Source organism: Somniosus microcephalus, unplaced genomic scaffold (assembly GCF_052327205.1).
Source record: "Somniosus microcephalus isolate GS21.2 unplaced genomic scaffold, FLI_Smic_1.0 unresolved_chr5, whole genome shotgun sequence".
NCBI classification, from domain to species: Eukaryota; Metazoa; Chordata; class Chondrichthyes; order Squaliformes; family Somniosidae; genus Somniosus; species Somniosus microcephalus.
The window spans coordinates 11,562,010-11,585,739 of record NW_028225183.1 but is presented as its reverse complement, the minus strand read 5'-3'; the positions used below and the strand labels follow the sequence as shown (position 1 = coordinate 11,585,739).

Below are 23,730 nucleotides of genomic sequence, written 5' to 3'. Positions count from 1 at the left end.
CAGACACATTCATTGTTATGGTGATGATCATCCCTTTCTCCTAATACAGAGATTTGACAACATTTTGCAATAAACTATTATCGATGGAGTCAATCCATTATTATCCAATCAAATACTAACTGACTCTGGTAAGGGTAGCAAGGAGTAGAAAGTGTATCTGAGAGTGGAACCAGTAGATGTAGTGTAATTATATTCCAAGAAGGCATTCCATAAGGTGCCTCTTAAAAGGTTACTGTACAAGATAAGACCTCATGAGGTTGGGGTAATATATTAGCATGCATCAAGGATTGGCTAAACAGTAGGAAACAGCGAGTCGGGATAAATGGGTCATTATCAGTTTGTCAAACTCTACCATGTTGAGTGCCACAGGGATCAGTGCTGGGGCATCAGCTGTAAACAATCTATAATAATGACTTGGAAGAAGGGACGAGTGTAATTTAGCCAAATTTGCCGATGATCCAGTGATAGGTGGGAAAGCAAGCTGTGAAGAGGACACAAATAACCTGCAAAGGGCTATAGATAGGTTCAGTGATTGGGCCAATATTTGGCAGATGAAGTATAATGTGGGAAAATGTGAGGTTATACACTTTTTCAAGAAAAATTAAAAAAACATTATTCAAATGGAGAGAGTCTACAAAATGCTATGTTACAGAGGGATCTGGTGTTCTTGTACATGAAACACAAAAAGTTACCATGCAGGTACAGCAATAATTAGGAAGGCTAATGGAATGTTGGCCTTTATTGCAAGGGGGTGGAGTATAAAAGGAGGGATGTCTAGCTACAACTGTACAGGGCGTTGCTGAGAGCACACCTGGAGTACTGCGTACAATTTTGGTCTCCTTATTTAAGGAGGGAAAAAATTGCACTGGAGGCAGTTCAGAGAAGGATCACTAGGTTGTGCCTGTCCTCATTGGAGTTTAGAAGAATGAGAGGTGATCTTATTGAAAGGTAGATGATTCTGAGGGGGCTTGACAGGGTAGATGCAGAGAGGATGTTTTCCATCGTGGGGCAATCTAGAACTAGGGGCCATAGTTTCAGAATAAGATGTCACCTAATTAAAATGGAGATGAGGAGCAATTTCTTCTCTCAGAGGGTCGTGAATCTTTGGAATTCTCTACCCCAGAGAGCTGTGGAGGCTGGGTCATTGAATATGTTTAAGCTGGAGATAGACATATTTTTCAATGATAAGGGAGACAGGGGTTATGGGGAGCGGGCTAGGAATTGGAGTTGAAGTCAAGACCAGATCAGCTATGATCTTAATGAATTGTGGAGCAGGCTCAAGGGGACAAATGGCCGACTCGTGCTCCTATTTCTTATGTTATTATGTTCTAAGCGGATGCCCAGAAATCATTATTGCCGTAAGTTGTACAGGAAATGCACGCACAGACAAAAGTGTTTTAATAATGGTAGTAAATGTTTATTGGCGTTGCCCTTAATCACTTGTTGAACATAAGTTGTTTAGCAAATTTATGAAAAACGTCGGGAGAGGCAATTTAGAATTTATGACAGAGCGCCAACTCATGGCTAGCAACTCTAATTTTCTCATGACAGCTGATATCGCAAAGTTGAATTGGAAATGTTGGCATGTTAATTTGCCGCAGCAAATGTTTACACAAATGACCAAGCGAAAATCATGTGAACTGCAAATACGTTCTGTGAACCGGAGGTTTGCGCCTGAATAACATGTAATTATATGGTCGATTCGTCTCATGACGATATCAATGACAGTCCATCACTTGGTTGAGCAGCCTTGATGATACCCATTTCCTTTATCTTCTGGTAGATGATGTTACTGAAGTAATACATTCTGTCGAAAGAGGCGGCGAAGAGACTGCTGTGTAAACAGATGATATGTAAGATGCCATATACAAGTGACATTATTTCCGGAGCAGAGTTTGACAGTACACCGAATCGGAAACACTTGATTTTGAATTCAATCGTGTGTACAAGAAATGTCCATATCTCTTTCTATCAATGGTTTTTGTGGTGTGTGTGTGTGATAGATAGACAAAGCGAATCATTCTCTCTTATGATGCACATCCATAATGATAACATAAGCTTTTAAACCATTAACTTTTGGAATTAATCAAATGCAGTTTAATTGTTGTCGTCTACCTGTCTTATGGATGTGATATTGCTTCTCGAGTTTGGAGACGTTTGCCCTGTCCCTAGAGTTCGTGGAACCGAGCCTGTATTTAAGATTTATTTGAGTATCACTTCTTTCAAATTGTAACTCATCTTCACTTGTAAATTTTACAAGAGAAATTTGAGTTGGCCAAAGCTAATCGGTGAATTATATGATAGTTGTTCTTGCATACACAGAGTGACTGTTACATAGAGAGATAAATAAATAGAGAGAGACAGCTCGCTGTGTGCTTTAGCTATAAAAGTTTGTGAAATGAATCTGTGCTAAATTCACGAAGGATGTAATATGTATTATTTATTAGTGATATGAATATAAGCTCTCTTCATCTGCAGTGAACGCTTAACAGTTCTGACATTTGTTCAACTATTTCAGCAATAAAATAGCAACTGGAGATGTCGCTAAGTCAAACTACACAGACACGCTAAACCTTAAACTAACTGACCAATGGCAATGCAATAACCAGTTCAAACAATTGTCTGCACCAGTTTGTGCAGACCCATATTTAAAGAGATTACAGCAGATGTAGAGGTGTTGAGGTACGGATATTAGCAAAATATATTCATAACATAAGTTAAAAGCAATTGGAGCAGGAGTAGGCTACTCGGCCCTTCGAGCCTGCTCGACCATTTAATAAGATCATCGCTGATCAAAATACATTTGTTCCCCAACAGTAACTTCTGATCTCGAGAAGTTATATTGGTACCACAATCCAACAACTCTTATGGCAATCAACTAAAGCCCAGTTGTGAACGCTAGCACCCACACAATCAGAAGCAGATCCTGAATTAGGTGATTATCTCACGCCATTAGCAGCCAATGAAAGATGCTCTATCTGCAACGGTAAAGCGTCACCTTTAGTTCAGAAGCTCAGTGACCTCCTTCCTGGGAAGGAATTCTGCCAGGTAACGCATAAGGGATTCACTCGTTCTGTGAATTTTAACATTCCTTTACACTCCAGACATAGTCCTGGCAGATCTTTTACCGAAACAAATGGAGGAAGAAATATCAAACTCAGCCTCTTTGATAAAAGGCTTTCTTAAAAATCAGTTTCTCACGCAGTGAAATTGATGAACCCACAAAGGAATGCTCGGGTTTGGTGCAACGGCACTTGATTCTGCGTGAAGGTTATAACTGCATTTCTTTAACTATACGCTTCTAACCACACAACTTTCCTTTCGGGAAATGTGAGCCCCCAGACACAGTTTCACATTGATCCGCATGGCTGCGGAGAGGGAAAGAGGTTTAAGCAGCAGAGCTGTACAGCTTCTCTTCCACATCTTCATTCACATATTCCAAATGAACATCATTTCGGAAACATTTCTAACTGTGTGGAAGCATTTCATCAGAGGCTGGAAGGTTTCATTTAAGTTATATCGCATTGAGGAGAGTTGGAAGGCAGCAATTCGAATTTTTTAGTTTATTATTTTGCTGCTTCCCACGTTCAGTCCATATATTTTTGCAGTTTGTCCTGTCTTTGAGATGCTCCAATGTTATTGATGCAAACAGTGAGCAGACAATCTCCTCAATGGTCAGCATCAGCACTGCTCCCAGTAACTGCTTGGAGACTTTGATATTCCCAGCCTACATGAGGGCAATGGTGAGGGGGTGCAGCTCTGTCGGAGAGCACTTCTTTCAGATCAGCATTAAACCCAGGCCCGCTCTGCCATCCCACATTATACTCCATCAGCCAATTTTTTGCCCACCCAATTAACCTATCTGTATACTTTTGCTCATTCTGTGTCCTCCTCACAACTTGCTTTCCCAACTCTCTTTGTGGCGTCTGCAAATTTGGCTACAGTACAATCGGTCCCCTCAGCCAAGTCATTAATACTGATTGCAAATAGTTGACGCCCCTGCACTGATTCTTGTGGCACTCCACTCATTACAGTTTGCCAACCTGAAAAAGATCAGTTTATCCTGAATCTCCATTTTGTGTTAGTTAGCTAATCCTCTATTCTTGCTATTATTACCCACAACCACGTGAGATATAATCTTGTGCATTAACCTTTTATGTGGCACCTTATCGAATGCCTTCTAGGAATCCAATTACACTACATCTAATGGCACACTTGATCCACTTTGCTTGTTACAACCTCAAACAACTCTACTAATTTTGTCAAACACGAATTCCCCACCTTTAAACCATGTTGACTCTGCTTGATTGCATTATGATTTTCTAAATGTCATTCTACTGCTCCCTTAATAATGGATTCCTGAAAGTTCCCAATGACAGATGTCTGGCTAACTGGCTTATAATTTCCTGATTTTACTCTCCCTTCTTTGTTGAATAGGCGATTTACATTTGCAGTTTTCCAATCCTCTGGAACCTTTCCATAATCTAGGGAATGTTGGAACATTATACCCATGGCATCCACTATCTCTGCAGCCACATCTTTTACGACCTTAGGATGCAGGCCATCAGGTCCAGGGGACTTGTCAGCCTTTAGTCCCATTAGTTTGCCTAATACTTTTTCTCTAGTGATAGTGAATGTTTTAACTTCCTACCTCAGTTTTGCCCCTTGATGATCTACTATTATTAGGATGCTTTTAGGGTTGTCTACCGTGAAGACAGATACAAAATATGTGTTCAAAGTCTCTAGCATTACCCTGTTTCCCATTGTTAATTCTCAGTCTATTCCTCTAAGCGACCAACGTCCAATTACGCTACTCTCTTCATTTTTTATACTTGTGGAAGCTACTACTCTCTGTTTTTATATTTCTTGCTAGTTTACTCCCATAAACTATTTTCTCTCTCTTTATTTTTTATCACCCTTTGCTGGTTTCTAAAATTCCCAATCTTCTGGCCTACCACTGTTCTTCACAACATTGTGTGCCTTTTATTTAAATTCGATGCCATCTTTAACTGCCTTAGTTAGCCATGGATAGCTCATCGTTATCGTAGAGGATGTCTTTCTCACTGGAATATGTCTTTGTTGAGTGTTATGAAATATCTCCTTAAATGTCTACCACTGTTTATCTACCATCTTCCATGTTAATCTCTTTTCCCAGTCTACTTCATGCCTTTGTAATTGCCTTTAATTAAGTTTAAGACACTAGTTTCAGACGACAGTTCCTCACCCTCAAAATTTACATGAAATTCTTTCAGTTTATGATCACTATTCCCTAGAGGATCCATTACGATTAGATCATTAATTAAATAGTCTCATTACACATTACGAGGTCTGTGATAGCCTGTTCCCTGGTTAGGTCCACAACGTAATGTTTTAAGAAAGCGTCCCTAATACATTCTATGAACTTGCCCTCAAGGCTACCTTTGCCAGTTTGATTTGTCCAATCTATATGCAACTTAAAATCGCCCATGCTTATTGTAGTACATTTCTTACAGGCCACCAATATGTATTGATTTATAATCTGTCCTAGAATGTAGCCACTGTTAGGAGGCCTGCAGCCTACACCCACCGGTGAATTATTTCCCTTATTATTACTTATCTCCACCCAAACTGATTCTACATCTTGCTCTTCTGAGCCAACATCATTTCTGACAACTGTACTGTTCTCATCCTTTATCGACAGAGCTACCACACATTTTTTCCTTTCTTCCTATCCTTCCATATAGTGGCCCCGTTGTAAGGTGTTGATTAGTGGATGTCCACTAAGGAGGCAATCAGCGTCCATGTTTATACCCTCTGCAATTGGACACATATCGCCTGAGCTCAGACATGGGACGTGCCCATTCCACCGAAGGACAAAAGAAGTAGGTGTTGCCCTTAGACAAGTGTTCCGAGGTAGGTTGCCTCCTTATTAAAAGAAAGGGAAAATAATTGAAAAATTAAAACAAAAAAGTTAAGCATGTGTAGGATAATCCAGAATTTAAGCTGGTGAAGTTTGAGTATTCCAAGAGGCGTTGAATTCATCAAAATATTGATCTGTTGTTTCTATAACGTGCTGGTATATGTGCAGCACAGGACAGATGGTATCCTGTGTGGAAAGGACAATCGAACGCTGTTTGAAACCGGTTGGCATTCGCTATGAGCCTGATTCCTTAGACGGGATAATACAATGTACGTTTAGCATAACTTATTTAATTTTCTTCTCTCTTCCTCTATTGAGAAATCCAAGCATCCATATGCTTTCTTTAACAGCATTCTGATCGTGTCCTACCACCTTCAAAGATTTGTGCACATACACATCCAGGTCTCTCTGTTCAGGCACCCATTTAAAATTGTACTATTACGCAGACATTGCCTCTCCTCATTCGTCCTACTAAAATATATCACGCCATACTTCTCTGCATTAAACTTCATCTGCCATGTGTTTGCCCATCAGCTGATCAGGGAGTCAGCACCCACAACACCTGCTGGCAACGCATTTCAGAGGCCCACTGCTCTATGGGAAAAATACCACTGCCTAAAATCCAATCCATTCCTCCCTCTGTGTCAGGTTGAGAATATATTCTTGTTATATTAATCGGATTGGAGCACAGGAGCAGATGGGAGGTGCTGTTCCACTGGTAAGTTTGGAAGGGCGAACGGGGAAGCGGCTGAGAGATGCTGGTTGTGAACGTGGCCGCAAGGAGGGCGCAATCGATAGATTGTAACAAATGGAAGGAACAAATAAATAAAAATGGTGGTATCTCTTAGTAGGTGAGACACAACTGATGTGGAGATGTGTGAGTGAATGGCCTCAGGTCAGTTGGTTGACGGAGATCGTACTGACCAGGTGCTGTGTTCAGGACAGTTATTGACAAGACGCAATGGTACAACTCGTTTCTGCCTGTCAATATCAACTGAAAAGAAATGTTTGCATAGAATGTTTAAGAAGTGACATAGATATTCAGCAAAACTGACCAGCTTGCATACTTTAAATCTTGTTGTTTCGAGATGAAATTTATAAATGCCACAATATCTGTAAAGTTAACCCACTGCCTTAAACCGTTCGCTCCGCTAATTCATAGACACATCTTGGATCTGGAACTACTGACTGGTGATTGAAATTGGAAAAGAAGGGTAACCAAGGAAATTAAAGTAGGTGATGGCAAACTCTCTTCTGATAATGCAACACACTAGATCAGAAGAACATAAGTGTTCTCAGGGCAACACCAATAAATAAATGTATATTGCAACACACCAATTGTAAATTTCATTCAATATTTATCCCTAAAGCAAGTACAAGAAAAAACAGATTATCTGGTCATTATCACTTTGCTGCTTTAGGGAGCTTGCTGTGTGCAAAATGCTGCAGCGTTTCCTACAATACAACCACAACTACATTTCAACGTACTTCATTGTAAAGCATTTGGGCCGTGTTCAGGTCGTCGAAGGCGCTCAGGAAATACATGTTTGAGCAGAGCAGGCGAGCATGAGGGGAAACATTGCAAGCGGATAACAAATAAAAGCAGGAGAACCGGTGGCAGAGAGTCAGTGAGATTGGAGCGAACCAGCTTGAGGGAAGAAATAAACAACAGTAGAAAGAAAAAAATATAATCATTTCCATAGGGAAATATTTGAGAATTTTGCCAATTGTGGTAATAAACTTCTGTCGAATGACTTCATTATTTGATTTTCCATCAAACGCTCTCACTGAACTGAATTATTCCAGCCGCTTTGAGCATGAAATTTACCATAATATAAGAGGAGAGAATAATAGCGGATAATTGCCCTCCTCATAACACTTTCCTCAGATTAATGGAATTAAAACAACATCTGTTCCTCATCCTGAACAGAGAGAGCAGCTCACCACCTGTTTAGAGAGAATGAATCTTCTCTTAACCTTGTCTTAATGTAACGTTTAATCTCTGGATAGGTTAGCTTGAGAATATATTCTCGTTATATTGATCGGATTGGAGGACAGGTGCAGGTGGGATGCACTTTGCAACTGTGAATTTCGGGAGCGCTACCGGGGAAGCGGCTGGGAGATGGTGGGTGGGACAGAAGGACTGCCAGCTTTATCCTTCTAATCACCCTTTGTGTTCCAAGTCTTTGCTGAAGTTAGAGCACCTGATGCAACTGCGGGTGAAGAGAAGAATTCTGGCCTCGTCACTCCGAGAACAGAGAAATGGGGAATGGAGAAGGAAGACTTGGAGAACTATTTGGCATTTTCCCTCTAGGAAAAAGTAAACTGAGAGGAGAGCTCAGGAAGGCGTTTAACATAATGGAGCGGTTAAAATCATAGAATATTGCAGCTCAACATGGGTCATTTGGCCTATCGTGCCTATGCCGGCTCTTTGAAAGAGCTGTCCAATTCCATCCCCCACGCCAGCGTTTTTCAAAACACTGCAAATTAGTTCTCTTCTAAAACATGTCCCATTGCCTTTTGATGTTGCAGTCGAACCTGACTCCACTACCTTTTTTAGGACAAACGGCATATGAAGCAACACTTTGATTCAGACACTACACTTCATTTCAGACTGAGGGATGCTTAGAAAATGGTTTACAGAATGGATTATCTACTATGGGCGATTTTCCGTGTGGATTTTCATGGCAAGAACGATGAACTTGGAATATTGGTAAATGGGAAATGGTATATCTAGGTTGCCTAGCAGGAGACTGATCGCTGAAGCGATTGTTCTGATTGGAAGCAGGAAGGCAGCAGCAGTGGATGCTCACCACTGTTCATTTCACGGAATCATAGAATCAATTTTTATACAACAGATCAGTTGGCAAAAATAAAAATCGCTCATATCTCTGGGCAAGCTTGAAACACCAACCTTTCGAATGACAGTTAAAAGCGCTGGCCCATTGTGCCACATATATAGTCGAGCAAATATCTTGCCAGCTGAATTATTCCACAGGAACCCAAGTGATTATGTACCAGAGCGTTCAGACTGGAGGCACCAACTTTGCAGCAAATGAGAAGCTGCGTGGGGCCAGTTGACTGTTTCGGTCGTCGTGGCCGAGTGGTTAAGGCTGTAGACAAGTTAAATGCATTGGCGTGTTTGCCCCGCGGAAGTTCGAATCTTGCTAATTCCAGAAATGACAACGTCGTCCCAAGTGACCCGTTTTTACTTAATTTTAACTGCTGCCTTTCGGTTCCTGTGCCGTGACACACTCAAAACTACAATCAAGCAACGATTCAAGCAGAAAGTAAAAGAAGAACTTCACCCCGTTATTATATCACTGCATCACGAGAGGCCTAGGCTACAAGAGAAATACTACATTGTTTAATGCTCTTCAAACCGTGAAAGCAATTTTAACCGTCGAAAATATTTATTTTGCAACCCATTGAAGAGAGTGCATGTCGTCCGCACAGCCATTTTCCAGTTGATGCTGCTTCGTACTGCGATGCTTATTTCATGAATCAAGCCATACAAACCACAATTCTCAACCCCACTGGCAAAAATCCGTACAGTAGAACAAAAGAAATAGGAGTAGGATCTGGCCACACGGCCCTCGAGCCTTCTCCGCCTTTCAATAAGATCATGGCTGATCCTTTAACTCAACTGAAACTTACCGATCTAGCCACATATAACTTGATTCCAGTAATGTCCAAATACATCTCGGATAGGAAGGCTGAGCACCCATAGCCCTCTGCGGTAGAGAATTCCAAAGATTCACAGCCCTACTTTGAAGAAATGCCTCCTCATCTCAAATGGGCGACACCTGTTCCTGAAACTCTGCCATCAGCCCCTCGAGCCTGCCCCGCCATTCAATAAGGTCATGGCTGATCAGATATTCGACTCACCACCTCTTTCCTGCCTGCTTCCCAAACACCTTGACTCCCCTGCAGCTCAAATATATGACTCCCTCTGCCTTGAATATATTCAATGACTCCGCCTCCACAGCTCTCTGGGGTACAGGATTCCTAAGATTCACGACCCTCTGAGAGAAGAAATTCCTCCTGATCTCCGTTTTAAATGAGCGAACCCTGTACCTGAAACTTTGCCCGCTTGTTCTAGATTCCCCCAGGAGAGGAAACATCCTCCCTGCATCTACCCTGCCAAGGCCCCTCAGAATCATATACAGAAACAAAGACAGACATAGAGAGCGTGCCTCAGTTTCACGTCTTACAGAGTGGTCCGAGGGATAAGGGACTTCGGTTATGTTGAGAGTGTGCAGAACCTGGGATTGTTTTCCTCAGAAGGTTAAGAGGAAATTTAATAGAGGCTTTCAAAATTACAAGGGGTTTTGTTAGAGGAAATAAGGAGAAAAGTTTTCCAGTGGCAGGAGGGAAAGTAAGCAGAGGACAACGATTTAAGATAACCGGCTAAAGAACCAATGTGGGGAGAATTGTATTACGCAGCAAGGGCTCAGGCCTAATGAATATCTTACTGCTCAGGATAAGTTATCAAGGTCCAGGCACCCTCTCATTCCAGTCTTCCACACGTTGCTAATGTGGCATTTTTCACACTGGCAATGAGTTGATTGATAGCCATGCTGTGATAAGGTAAGTTTGTTAGGGAGATGCAGTCGGCAAGAAAATACATGGAAGACGGATAATAACCATGACTGTTCTGACACTGTGAACTACAGTTAACTGTGGGCATGTAAGCATTTAAAGTGTCTAGTTCCAAATGGCATTTTCTGCTGAGTTTGAAACAGCAGGCATTTTACAGAAAGCAATGAATTACATTTTATACCACTGTGCCAAGGCATCAGCAGCGGTGTGGAAAGTTTAAAGGTTGAATCAGAAGCAAGCATTGCTTCACGGGGGTGCTTTGATTGGTGGCATTTCAAACAGCCCCAAAACACACTATTTTCTGACCGGGAATCGAACCCAGACCACAATGGTAGAAAACGCCGAATCCTAACCACTAGACCATCAGGGAAGTTGCAAAAAGCATTCTGCCAGCAAACAGAGCAATGCAGACTTTCCTCCTTGCTGCTTTGAAATTCAGATCACTTTCACGCCAGGCAAACTTTGCGTACAAGATGGCATTTTTTAGGTGAGATCACATAGTACATGTTCGCGAAAGCACAGCACCAAGGGCAGGTAGGCATCCACTTGAAATCTAATTCCATCTGTGCTTTTCTCATTGACAGAGACACTCAGTCAGAGAGAAGCCGTCAGGGTATTGAATACTCACCACTACAATATCAAGGACAATGTAGAGGAAGTGGTTATGCAGTGCTTGAGACAAAGACTCAAACACACACACAAACAAAGGTGTGTGCCCTCTTTATGTGGATATGTACGAGATATCCATCTGAGTGTCATGGATTCATGGAGGCTTGCAGCACAGTGGGAGGCCATTCGGCCAATCGTGTCAGTGCTGTCTCTTTGAAAGAGCAGTCGTGCTTACTCCCACTGTTATCTCATTTCCTCTGTGCTCTCAACCATATTCAGTGCCCCACACCAAAGGCAAACAGACGGAGAACACTATATTAACGAGGAATTGGTGCATGAAGTTGTTATGGAGTTCTTCATGTGCCAGTACATCTATTAAAATTATGTTAGTTCATTTTTTTCTGTTTAACTTTTCTGAGGAGCATTTTAAGGAGCTACCCATAGGTTTAAAAAGGAGGATGTTAAAAATGCTCCCCGTCGGAGATTTGAACACTGGTCTCCCACGAGACAGGTGGGGATACTCAGCAATAAACTAACGAGAAACTGAATAATACCGTGCCTGTCAGAGAGCAAGAATCGACGTGTGATCAGAGGGACAAAGAGGCAGAAGGGACAGAAATATGAATAAGAACAGAAGAAATAGGAGCAGGCCATCAGCCCCTCGAGCCTGCCCCGCCATTCAATAAGGTCATGGCTGATCAGATCTTCGACACAAAGCCTCTTTCCCGCCCGCTCCCCATACCCCTTGACTCCCCTGCAGCTGAAATATATGACAACTTCCACCTTGAATATACTCAATGACTCTGCCTCCAGAGCTCTCTGGGGTACAGGATTACTAAGATTCAATATCCTCTGAGGGAAGAAACATCCTCATCTCCATTTTAAATAGGCGGACCGTGTTCCTGAATCTTTGCCCCGTAATTCTAGATTCCCTCAGGAGGGGAAACATCCTCCCTGCATCTACCCTGTCAAGCCCCCTCAGAATCATATGCAGGGACAAAGATAGACATAAAGAGCGAGCCTCAGTATCAAGACTTACAGAGTGGTCCGAGGGATAAGGGACTTCGGTTACGTTGAGAGTGTGCAGAACCTGGGATGGTTTTCCTCAGAAGGTTAAGAGGAAATTTAATAGAGCCTTTCAAAATTAAAAGGGGTTTTGTTAGAGGAAATAAGGAGAAACGTTTTCCAGTGACAGGAAGGAAAGTTACCAGAGGACAACGATTTAAGATAACCGGCAAAAGAACCAATATGGGGAGAGTTGTCTTACGCAGCAAGGGCTCAGGCCTAATGAATATCTTACTGCTCAGGATAAGTTATCACGGCCCAGGCGCTCTCTCATTCCAGTCTTGCTCATTTTGCTAATGTGGCATTTTTCACACTGGCAATGAGTTGGTGGATAGCCGTGCTGTGATAAGCTAAGTTTGTTAGGGAGATGCAGTCGGCAGGAAAATACATGGAAACAGATAATAACCATGACTGTTCTGTCACTGTGAGCTACAGTTAAATGTGGGCATGTAAACATTTAAAGTATCTAGTTCCAAATGGCATTTTCTGCTGACTTTGAAACAGCAGGCATTTTACAGAAAGCAATGAAATTAATTTTGTACATCGGCAGCAGCAGCGGTGTGGAAAGTTCAAAGGTTGATCAGGAGTAAGCATTGCTTCGCACGGGTGTTTTGATTGGTGGCATTTCAAAACAGCCGCAAAACGCAGTAGTTCTAGATTCCCCCAGGATGGTAAACATCCTACCTGCATCTACTCTGTCAAGGCCCCTCAGAAAGATATACAGAGACAAAGATAGACATAGAGAGCGAGCCTCAGTTTCACGTCTTACAGGGTGGTCCGAGGAGCTATCCATAGGTTTAAAACTGGGGATGTTAAAAATCCTCCCATCGGGGATTGGACCCCGGTCTCCCACGTGACAGGCGGGGAAACTCACCACTGTACTAACGAGGAACTGAGTTATGCCGCGCCTGTCAGAGCAAGAATCGACCTGTGAACAGAGGGACAAAGAGGCAGAAGGGACAGAAATAATAATGAGAACAGAAGAAATAGGAGCAGGAGTGGGCCGTCAGCCCCTCGAGCCTTTGATATTATCATTGATATTAGTTACAGTCACTTGAACAAACACATTACATCAGGACCTTTGATTCCGAAGTGAATAATGTGGTGGATAAAATATTAACATCTCAATGACCGCATCTTAATCAGCCGTCTCTCGGGAATAAGGCTGAAAGATCTCATCATACAGGACAGACACAATAATAATGATCGGCTTCCTTTACAGCTTTCATGTAATTACATTGAACAACTTCCCTGCTATCAAATGATTAATACATTTTAACTAAATCTCCGCAGTGTTCGCTGAATCCAGGGACTAAAGCAGACACGTTTCACTTTGTCTCTGCAGTTTCCCAATGCAATTATGATGTTTCAGTTCCTGACACAGGGAAAGTTAAAGGCCATGTTCAAGATTGGAGCCTGGAAATTACTGTGGGTGATTTTAGGGGACGGACACTGAACGTGCCCCATTGACAGTCTTCTCTCCAATATTCTACTGCAGATATTTACCTGTTTATTCTACATAGTTTATAAAGTACAGCAAAATTAGGACTGTTCCTCCTGCTGACCCTTTTCCTCCTGTTCTTTCCTGGCCAGTCCACCAACCTCCACCTGCAATCAATGTCAACCGCTACAAATGTATGCTCTCCATTTCCGCCTACCAAAGTCCCACTCGCCAACCACTCTCGCCCTCAATGGCCCGAATTTGCTCTCAATACGCCCAAAGCATTAAATTTAATATACTGATTCTTGGGTATAATTCCATCCATGGCATCATCTTCTTGCCATCTCCACTCTCTCCTCCAAACCCGCAGCAAATCTACCCGTGATATCCCCGCACATCTGACACTAGCTTCTTTCGTTGGGACTGTCCTCTCTTGGCCGCAATGTTACCGATCTGTAGGTAACCAGATCATCTCCAGCAATGGCTTCTCTTCCCATACCAGCACCGTTCACTCTCGAGTCTCTGAACTTTCCAATCTTGCCCCTTTCCTCGCCCTCATTTACGTACTGCCCTTCATGAAATCATATATACACATGGGGCCAGCTTCCACATATCTGCTGACAACACCCAGCACCAGCTCTCCACCATCTCCCCACCCTCCACTATCTCTGTGTTATCAGACTGCCACAGTTCTGCATGAGCTGCGATTTGCCCCAATTAAACATGAGGAAGACGGAAGCCATCATATCTGCCCCACCACAACCTCCAAGCCCATGTCGCCGATTCCATCCCCCTCGCTGGCTGTTGTCACAGGCTCAGTAAGCTCCTTTGTAACCTCTGACGACTACTTGTCCCTGATCTGGCACTGAACACCTCAATCATGCATTGATCAGCTCCAGTCTCTCAGTTCTCTCCTCCACTCCGTCTCCTCTTCAATCCTCTGTCACTGGCCTCTCTTTTGGTGGGACTTCCCTTGCTTGTTTTAACGTTTAACTATTTGATTGGAGCAGGAGGATCTCCAGCAATTGCTTCTCGCCCTCCCCGCCGCCCCATTACCTTTGATGCCTCCCAAGGATCTATCCAGGCTCTCTCCACTTCCTCATTAACATGCTTCCCATTGGTGTCTAAATCAGATATGTGAGCAGCTTTTACACGTACGCTGATGACACCAGTTTTAACTCGCCATCTCCATCAATCATGGAATTATAGAATAGTACATTGCAGATGGAGGCCATTCACCCAAATGAATCTGTGCCCGCTCTTTTGAAGAGCAATCCACTTAGTCCCACACTCCCACTCTTTCCCCATAGCAAATCATTTTATCCACTTCAACTATTGTCCAATGACGATTCAAAGGCTAGTATTGAATCTCTAACCAACACCCTATCAGGCAGTGAATTTCAAATTAGACACTCGTTCCATTTTTCCTCAACTCGCATCTGTTTCTTTTGCCAAACAAATTAAATCTGTTCTTTCTCGTTATAGGCACGTCAGCCATTGGAAACTGTTCAGCTTTATTTAATATATCTTAAAGCCTTCACGATTTAAAACACCTCTACCATATCTGCACTTAGCCTTCTCTGCTGTCAGAAGAGTAGCCCCAGTTTCTCCATACGTCCACCTATATCCAATCCCTCATCCCTGGGACCATTCTGGTAAATCTCATCTGCACTAAAATAGATGAACTAAGAGCGCAGATAGAACGTAAGAGGTGTGATTTAATAGCCATTAGGGAGACATGGTTGCAATGTGGCCGCGGTTGTGAAATAAATATTCCAGGACACTTAAAGTTAGAAGAGATGGGCAAAATGGCAAAGGAGGAGTGGTAGACCTAATAATAAAGGATGTGATAAAGACAGTAGAGAGAAAGGATCTTATCTCAGAAAATCAAGAAGTTGCTTCAGTTTGGGTGGAGCTAAGAAAGAGCAAGGGCAGAAAATATTTTTGGGAATTGTTTATCGGCCTCCAAACATTAGTTGTAATGTAGGGCAGAGTATAAATCAGGAAATTAGAGCCGCATGTAACAAGGGTAATAGAGTAATCATGAGGGAATTTATTTTATGTAGAGACTGTACAAACCAAATATGCTGCAATAGTGTGGAGGGCGAATTCGTGGATTGTATACACGATACTGTTTGACTCATCTACTTGGACGTTTTGATGAATGAACAAGGATGATTGATGAAGGGATTGCAATGGACGTTGTGTACATGGATTTTCGGAAGGCGATTGACAATGTGCCACATAGAAGGCTGCTTAACAAAATTGAGGCTCGCGGAATAGGTGGGTCAGTGACAGCTTGGATAATGAATTGGCTTCAGAACAGAAAACAGCGAGTTGTAGAAAATGGCTGGTATTCAGACGAGAGGATGGTAGACAGTGCTGCTCCCCAAGGGTATGTGTTGGGGCCACTGCTTCTGTCATATATATATAAAAGTCCTAGATATTGGAGTTCAGAGTAGAATTTCGAAATTTGCCGATGACTCCAAAAGTTGTGGGCGTGGCAAACAGTGAAGATGATACCGATCGACTGCAACAGGACATAGATAGGCTAGCAGACTGGACAGAAAAGTGACAGATGGAATTTAATATGGAAAAGTGTGAGGTGTTGCCTTTTGCCAGTAGGAACAGTGTAGTGGCAATATACACTTAATGGAACAGTTTTAAAGAGTGTGCAGGGACAGAGAGGCCCGGGAGTCAATGTGGATAGGTTCCTGAAGGTGGCAGGCCATATTGAGAGAGTGGTTAGCAAAGCATATGGTATCTTGGTCGTCCTAAATAGAGCTATTGAGTACAACATTAGAGAAATTATGCTAAACATTTATATAGCGCTGGTTAGGGCACAACTGGAGTATTGCGCCAGTTCTAGTCAACAAATGTTTGGAAGGATGTGAAGGTGCTTGAGATGTTGCAGAGGAGATTCACCAAGATGTTTCTGGGGTTCGGGGCATCGTATCTGCAAGGACCGGTTGGAGAAGCTCCATTTATTAAATGTTATTCATATTCAGGATTTGTTTTCATTAGAGCAAAGGAGCTTGAGGGGTGATTTGATAAAGGTGTAAAACATAATAACGGGGTTGGATAGGCTAGAAAGAAAAAGGCTGTCCCCACTAGTTGATGGTACGAGGAAAAGGGGCCACAGATTTAATGTTTTGGGCAAGAGTTATAGGGGGGATGTGAGGAAAAAATTTTAAGCAGCGAGTGGTGAGAACCTGGAACTGGCTGCGAGCGGAAGTGGTGGAAGAGATGACACTTAATGTTTTCAAGGGGGGACTGGATAGGCACTTGAGGGAAATAAACTTGCAGCGCTACGGGGATAGAGCAGAGGAGTGGAGCTGACTGGATTGCTCTGCAGTTATCCGGCACGGATTCGATGAGCCAAATGGCCTTCTTATGCGCCGTTATGACTCTATGGTATTCTAGATCACGATGTTGAGAAACCAACTAGGAAACAGGATATTTTACTTCTAGTATTGTTCATTGAGAAAGGGTTAATTAATAACTTTGTTGTAAAGGGGCCTTTATCATGTTATGGTCATTTTTAGGGAAGAATGACCATAACATGATAAAATTTTATATTGAGATTTAATGTGATTTTGCTAAATCCGAAACTAGGTTCTTATATCTAAACACCGCCAACTATATATATATGAGAGGCTAGTTGGCTACGGTAGTTTGGGAAACTACATTAAAAGGTGTGAAGGCAGATAAGCAATGGCTCGCATTTAAAGACTTAATACCAGTTTACAGCAAATATGCATTCTATTACGGCACAAAAACCACGCAGGAAATGTGGTCCCACCGTGGCTAACAAGAGAAGATAAAGATAGTATTAGATCAAAGGAAGAGGCTTATAATGTTAGCAAGAAGAGTAGTATACCTACGGATTGGGTGGATTTTAGAAATCAGCAAAGGATGACCAAGACATTGTTAAAAAAAGGGAAAACAGAGTATGAGTGTAAATTAGCAAGATACATAAAAAACGGCTCTAAATGCTTATATTGGTATGTAAAAAGGAACAGATTGGTGAAAGAAAACGTGGGTCCCGTACAGGCTGAAATAGGAGAAATGATCATGAGGAACAAGGAAATGGCAGAGAAATTAAAGAAATGCTTTGTATTGAAGGAAGAAGACGCAAAGAACTTCCCGGAAATAGTGGAGAACCAAGGCTCTGGCGAGATGAGAAACTAAAAGAAAGTCGTATTTAAAAAAAAATAGTACTGGAGAAATTAATGGGACTGAATACCGCTAAATTACCTGCACCTGATGGCCTACATCCTAGGGTTGTGAAAAAGGTGATGATAGAGAGGCTGGATGCAGTGGTTGCCTTTGTCAAGAATTCCATAGATTTTGGAAGGGTTCCTTCAGGTTGGAAGTTAATAAATATGACCCCACTATTTAAGAAAGGAGGGAGAGAGAAAACGGGAAATTAAAGAACAGTTAGATTGACATCACTAGTAGGGAAAATACGAGAATCTATTATTAAGGACGTGGTAAAATATCACTTACAAAATAATGATAGGATTGGGAAGAGTCAACAGTGGTTTATGAAAGGGAAATCGCGTTTTATCAATCTGTTACAGATTTTTCAGGTTGTAACTACCAGTGGATGTGATATTTGGATTTTCAGAAGGCATTTGATAAGGTGCCACACGAGAGGTTATGGAACAAAATTAGGGCTTATTGGATTGGGGATAATATACGAGCATGGATTGTGGATTGAGGATTGGATAATGGGGAGAAAACAGAAAGTAGGAATAAACGGGTCATGTTTGCGTTGGCAGGTTATAAATGGTGGGGTACCACAAGAATCAGTGCTTGGGCCTCAGCTATTCACAATCTATATCAATGATTTGGAGACGGAGAACAAATGTAATATATGTAAGATTACTGAGGACACAAAGCTGGGTGGCAATGTAAGGTGTGAAGAGGATGTAAGGAGGCTTCAGGGCATATAGACAGGCTATGTGAGTGAGAATCAACATGGCATGTGGAATATAACGTGGAGAAATGTGAAGTTATCAACATTGGTAGAAAAAATAGAAAAGCAGAGTATTTTTTAAATTGTGAGAGATTGGAAAATGTTGGTGTTCCGAGGAGCCTTGGTGTCCTTGTACGCGAATCACTGAAAGTTATCATGCAGGTAGAGCAAGGAATTAGGAGAGCAAATGGTATGTTGGCCTTTATTACAAGGGAATTTGAGTGCAACTGTAAAGACGTCTTTCTGCAATTATATAGGACTCTGTTGAGCCCACACCTGGAGTATTTGGGTACAGTTTTGGTCGGCTTACCTAAGGAAGGATATACTTGCCATAGGGATAGTGCAACGAAGGTTCACCAGACTGGTTCCTTTGATTAGGGGATTGCCCTATGAGGAGGGATTGAGCAGACTAGGCTTACATTATCAAGAGTTCAGAAGAATGAGAGGTGATCTCATTGAATCATGCCAAATTCTTATAGGGCTTGACAGGGTAGAATAAGGAAGGCTGTTTCCCTGACTGGTAAGGCTAGAACCAGGGTTCACATTCATAGAATACGGGGTTGACAATTTAGGACTGAGATGAGGAGAAAACTCTTCACTCGGAGGGAGGGGAATCATTGAAATTCTCTACCCCAGAAGGCTGTGGAGGCTCAGTCGTTGAAGTTATTCAAGACAGAAATCGATAGATTTTTGAATATTAAGGGAATCAAGGGATATGGGGACAATGGATTAAAGTGGAGATGAGGTAGAATTTAGCCATGAACATATTGAATGGCGGAGCAGGTACAAAGGGATAAATTGTCTACTCCTGCTCCTATTTCTTGTGTTATTATGGGTCTGAGCCGGATCGTCAAACTCGTGCTGGAGGCTCCGGTAAACTCTTTCACCTCCACCCACCAGCACACCACCCCCAACACAACCACGACACTATCCCACCGCAACTGGTGCTCCAATGTTGGCTGGGTCGCTGAGGTGGGAGGGGGGGACGGGTGGTACAATACTTGGGGTGGGGGAAGAAACATAGAAACATAGAAGATAGGAGCAGGAGTAGGCCATTCGGCCCCTCGAGCCTGCTCCACCATTTAATGAGATCATGGCGAATCATGAAAATTCAGTCGCCTGTCCCTGCATTCTCCTCATCTCCCTTGGTCCCTTTAGGCTTAAGAAATATATTTAACTCCTTCTTGAATATGTTTAATGAATTGGCCTCAACTGCCTTCTGTGGTAGAGAATTCCACAGGTTCACCACTATCTGGGTGAAGAAATTCCTCCTCATCTCTGTCCAAAATGGCTTACCCCTTATCTTTAGACTCTGAGCCCTGTTTCTGGACTCCCCCGCCATCGGGACCATCCTTCCTGTATCTATTCTGTATGATCATGTTAGAATTTTAGAAGTTTCAATGAGATCCCCTCTCATTCTTCTAAACTCCAGCGAATATATGCCTAATCGACCCAATCTCTCTTCATACGTCATTACTGCCATCCCAGGTATCAGTCTGGTGAATCTTCGCTGCACTCCCTCCATGGCAAGAACATCCTTCCTCAGATAAGGCGACCAAAACTGCACACAATACTAAAGGTGTGCTCTCACCAAGGCCCTGTAGAACTGCAGCAAGACATCGTTGCTCCTGTACTCAAACTCTGTCGCTACGAAGGCCAACAAACCATTTGCCTTCTCAAACGAATGCTGCACCTGCATGCATACCTTCAGCGACTGGTGCACAAGGACACCCATGTCTCGTTGCACTTCCCCTTCTACCAATCTATTGCCGTTCAGATAATAAACTGCCTTCCTGTTTTTGCCACGAAATTGGATAACCTCGCATTTATTAACATTAATCTGCATCTGCCATGCATCTGCCAATCACCCAACCTGTCCAAATCATACTGGAGTTTATCTGCATCCACCTAACAGCACACGCGCCCGCCCTGCTTTGTGTCGTCTGCACACGTGTACATATTACATCAAGTTCCCTCGTCTAGATCATTAATATATATCGTGAATAGCTGGGGTCCTAGCACCGATCCCTGCGGTACCCCACTAGTCACTTGCTGCCACTTGGAAAAAGACCCATTTATTCCAACTCTTTGCTTCCTGTCTGCCAACCAGTTCTCTATCCAAGTCAGTACCTTACCCCCAATCCCATGTTCTTTAACTTACATGCTAATCTCTTAGGCGGGACCTTATCGATATCCTTCTGAAAGTCCAAATACACCACATCCACTGGTTCTCCCTTATCTATTCCACCAGTTACATCCTCCATAAATTTCAGTAGACTATTCAAGCACGATTTACCTTTTGTAAATCCATGTTGACTTTGTCCGATCCTGTCACTGTTTCCCAAGTGCTCTTTGATTACATCCTTTATAATGGACTGTAGCATTTTCCTCATTACCGATGTCAGGCTTACCGGACTATAATTCCACGTTTTCTCTCTACCACCTTTTATGAATAGGGAAGTGACATTAGCTACCCTCCAATCCATGGGAGCTGTTCCAGAGTCTATAGAATTTTGTAAGATGACCAGCAATGCATTTACTATCTCTAGGGCCAATTTTGTAAGTACTCTAGGATGTAGATTATCAGGCCCTGGGGATTTATCGGCCTTCAGTCCCGTCAGTTTCCCTACAACATTTTCCTACAAATACTATTTCATAAGTTTCGCCCTCTCATTAGACCCTATGTTCCCCGAAATCTCTGGGAAGTTATTTGTGTCCTCCTTATTGAAGACATATCCAAAGTATGTATTTAATTGATCTGCAATTTCTTTGTTCCCCATTAGTAATTCCCCTGATTCTGGCGGCAATGGACCTACGCTTTTCTTCACCAATGCTTTTCTCTTCACATATCTATAGAAGCTTTGACATTCACGTTGTATGTTCCCTGTAAGCTTACTTTCATACTCTAATATCCCCCTCTTAATTAATCCCTTTGTCCTCCTTTGCTGAATGCTAAACTGCTCCCTATCCTCAGGGTTGCTGCTTTTTCTGGCCAATTTATATGTGCTCTCCTTGGATCTTATGCTATCCCTAATTTCCCTTCTTAGCCACGGTTGAGGCACTTTTTTGTTTTGTTTGCATGCCAAACAGGGATGAACAAATTCGGCAAATCATCCATGCGATCTTTAAAGGTTTGCCATTGCCTATCCACCGTCAACCCTTTAAGCAAAGTTCCCCAATCCATCCTACCCAACTCATGCCTCATACAACCGTAGTTACCTTTATTTAAATTCAGAACCCTAGTCTCTGAGTTAAATACTTGACTCTCCATCTTAATTAAGAATTCTATCAAATTATGATCTCTCCGCCCCAAGGGGCCTCGCACAACATGATTGCTAATTAATCCTTTCTCATTACATAATACCCAGTCTAAGATGGCCTGATCTCCAGTTGGTTCCTCGACATATTGGTCCAGAATACCATCCCGTAAGCACTCCAGGATTTCCTCCTCCACAATATTGTTACTAATTTGGATAGCCCAAATTAATTGTAGATTAAAGTCACCCATGATAACTGCTGTGTCCTTACTGCACGCATCTCTAGTTTCCCATTTAATGCCATCACCAACCTTAGCATTAATGTTTGAGTGTCTGTATACAACTCTCACTAACGATTTCTGCCCCATGGTATTTCTCAGCTCTACCAATACAGATTCCACATCATCAGAGCTAATATCCTCCCTTACTATTTTGTTAATCTCCTCTTTAACCAGCAATGCTACCCCACCTCCTTTTCCTTTTTGCCTGTCTTTCCTGAATATTGAATACCTCTGGATGTTTAGTTCCAAGCCTTGGTCACCCTGGAGCCATGTTTCCGTACTCCCAAACATATAATAACCATTTACATCTATTTGCACAGCTAATTCATCCACCTTATTATGAATTCTCCTTGCATTACGACACAAAGCCTTCAGGCTTGTTTTTTTAACACTCTTAGACCTTTTAGAGTTATTATTTACCGTGGCCATGTTTGAGTTAAACCCTTGAATTCTCTGACTGCCCCCTTTGCTTTTCTCCTTCCTGTCTTTTGCTTCTATCCTTGTTTCCCTTTCCTCTGTCTCCCTGCACATGTTCCCAAACCCTTGCCATTTTAGTTTAAACCCTCCCCAACAGCAGTAGCAAACACTCCCCCTATGACATCGGTCACGGTCCTGTTCAGGTGCAAACCGTCCAGTTTGTAATGTTCACACCTCCCCCAGAACCGATTCCAATGCCTGAGGAATTTGAAAACCTCTAGCCAAGTATTCATCTGAAATATCTTTCTTTTTCTCCTCTCACTAGCACGTGCCACTGGTAGCAATCCTGCGGTTACAACCTTTGAGTTACTATTTTTAAATTTACCTCCTAACACCCTATATTCAGCTTTTAGGACCTCATCCCGGTTTTTTTCCGAAATCGTTGGTACCAATATGCCCCACGACAACTCGCTGTTCACCCTCCACCTCCAGCATGCTATGCAGCTGCTCAGAGACATCCTTGACCCTTGCACCAGGGAGGCAACACACCATCCTGGAGTCTCGTTTGCAGCCGCAGAAAAGCCTATCTATTCCCCTTACAATAGAATCCCCTATCACTATAGCTCTCCCGCTCTTCTTCCTCCCGTCCACTGCTGCCTTCCCCCGATAGGCCATCTCCCTCAATAATATCCAAAGCGGTATATCTGTTTGAGAGATGGATGTCCACAGGGGACCCCTGCACTACGTGCCTGCGCCTATAGCTCTGCCTGGCGGTCACCCATTCCCTTGCTGCCTGTGCAGCCTTTACCTGTTTTGTAACCAACTGATTAAACGTGATTTCCATGACGTCCTCAGCGTTACTCCAGTATGTATCCATTCGCAGCTCCAGCGCCGCACTGCAGTCTGCCAGTAGCTGCAGCTGATTGCACTTCCCGCACACATGGTCGTCAGGGACACAGGAAGTGTCTCTGATTACCCACATAAGGTAGGAGGAGCATGCCACGGTGCCCAGCTGTGCTGTCATGACTTATCCTATAATTAATTTAAATTAACGTAAATCAAATCAATACCACCAATTACACTGCAATTAAATGATATACTCAAGGGACCTTGGTTACCAGCACTCACCGATAAACAAGAGAGAACTTAGAAACCATAACCACAAAAATAATGACCTA

The 23,730-nt window shown here is 42.6% G+C and overlaps 1 pseudogene; it reads left to right on the top strand.

Moving 5' to 3' along the window:
• The window catches only part of LOC147087517 (Fc receptor-like protein 5), a 35,346-nt pseudogene extending 17,539 nt beyond the window's left edge, over positions 1-17,807 (top strand).
• The last annotated feature ends 5,923 nt before the right edge of the window (positions 17,808-23,730 follow it).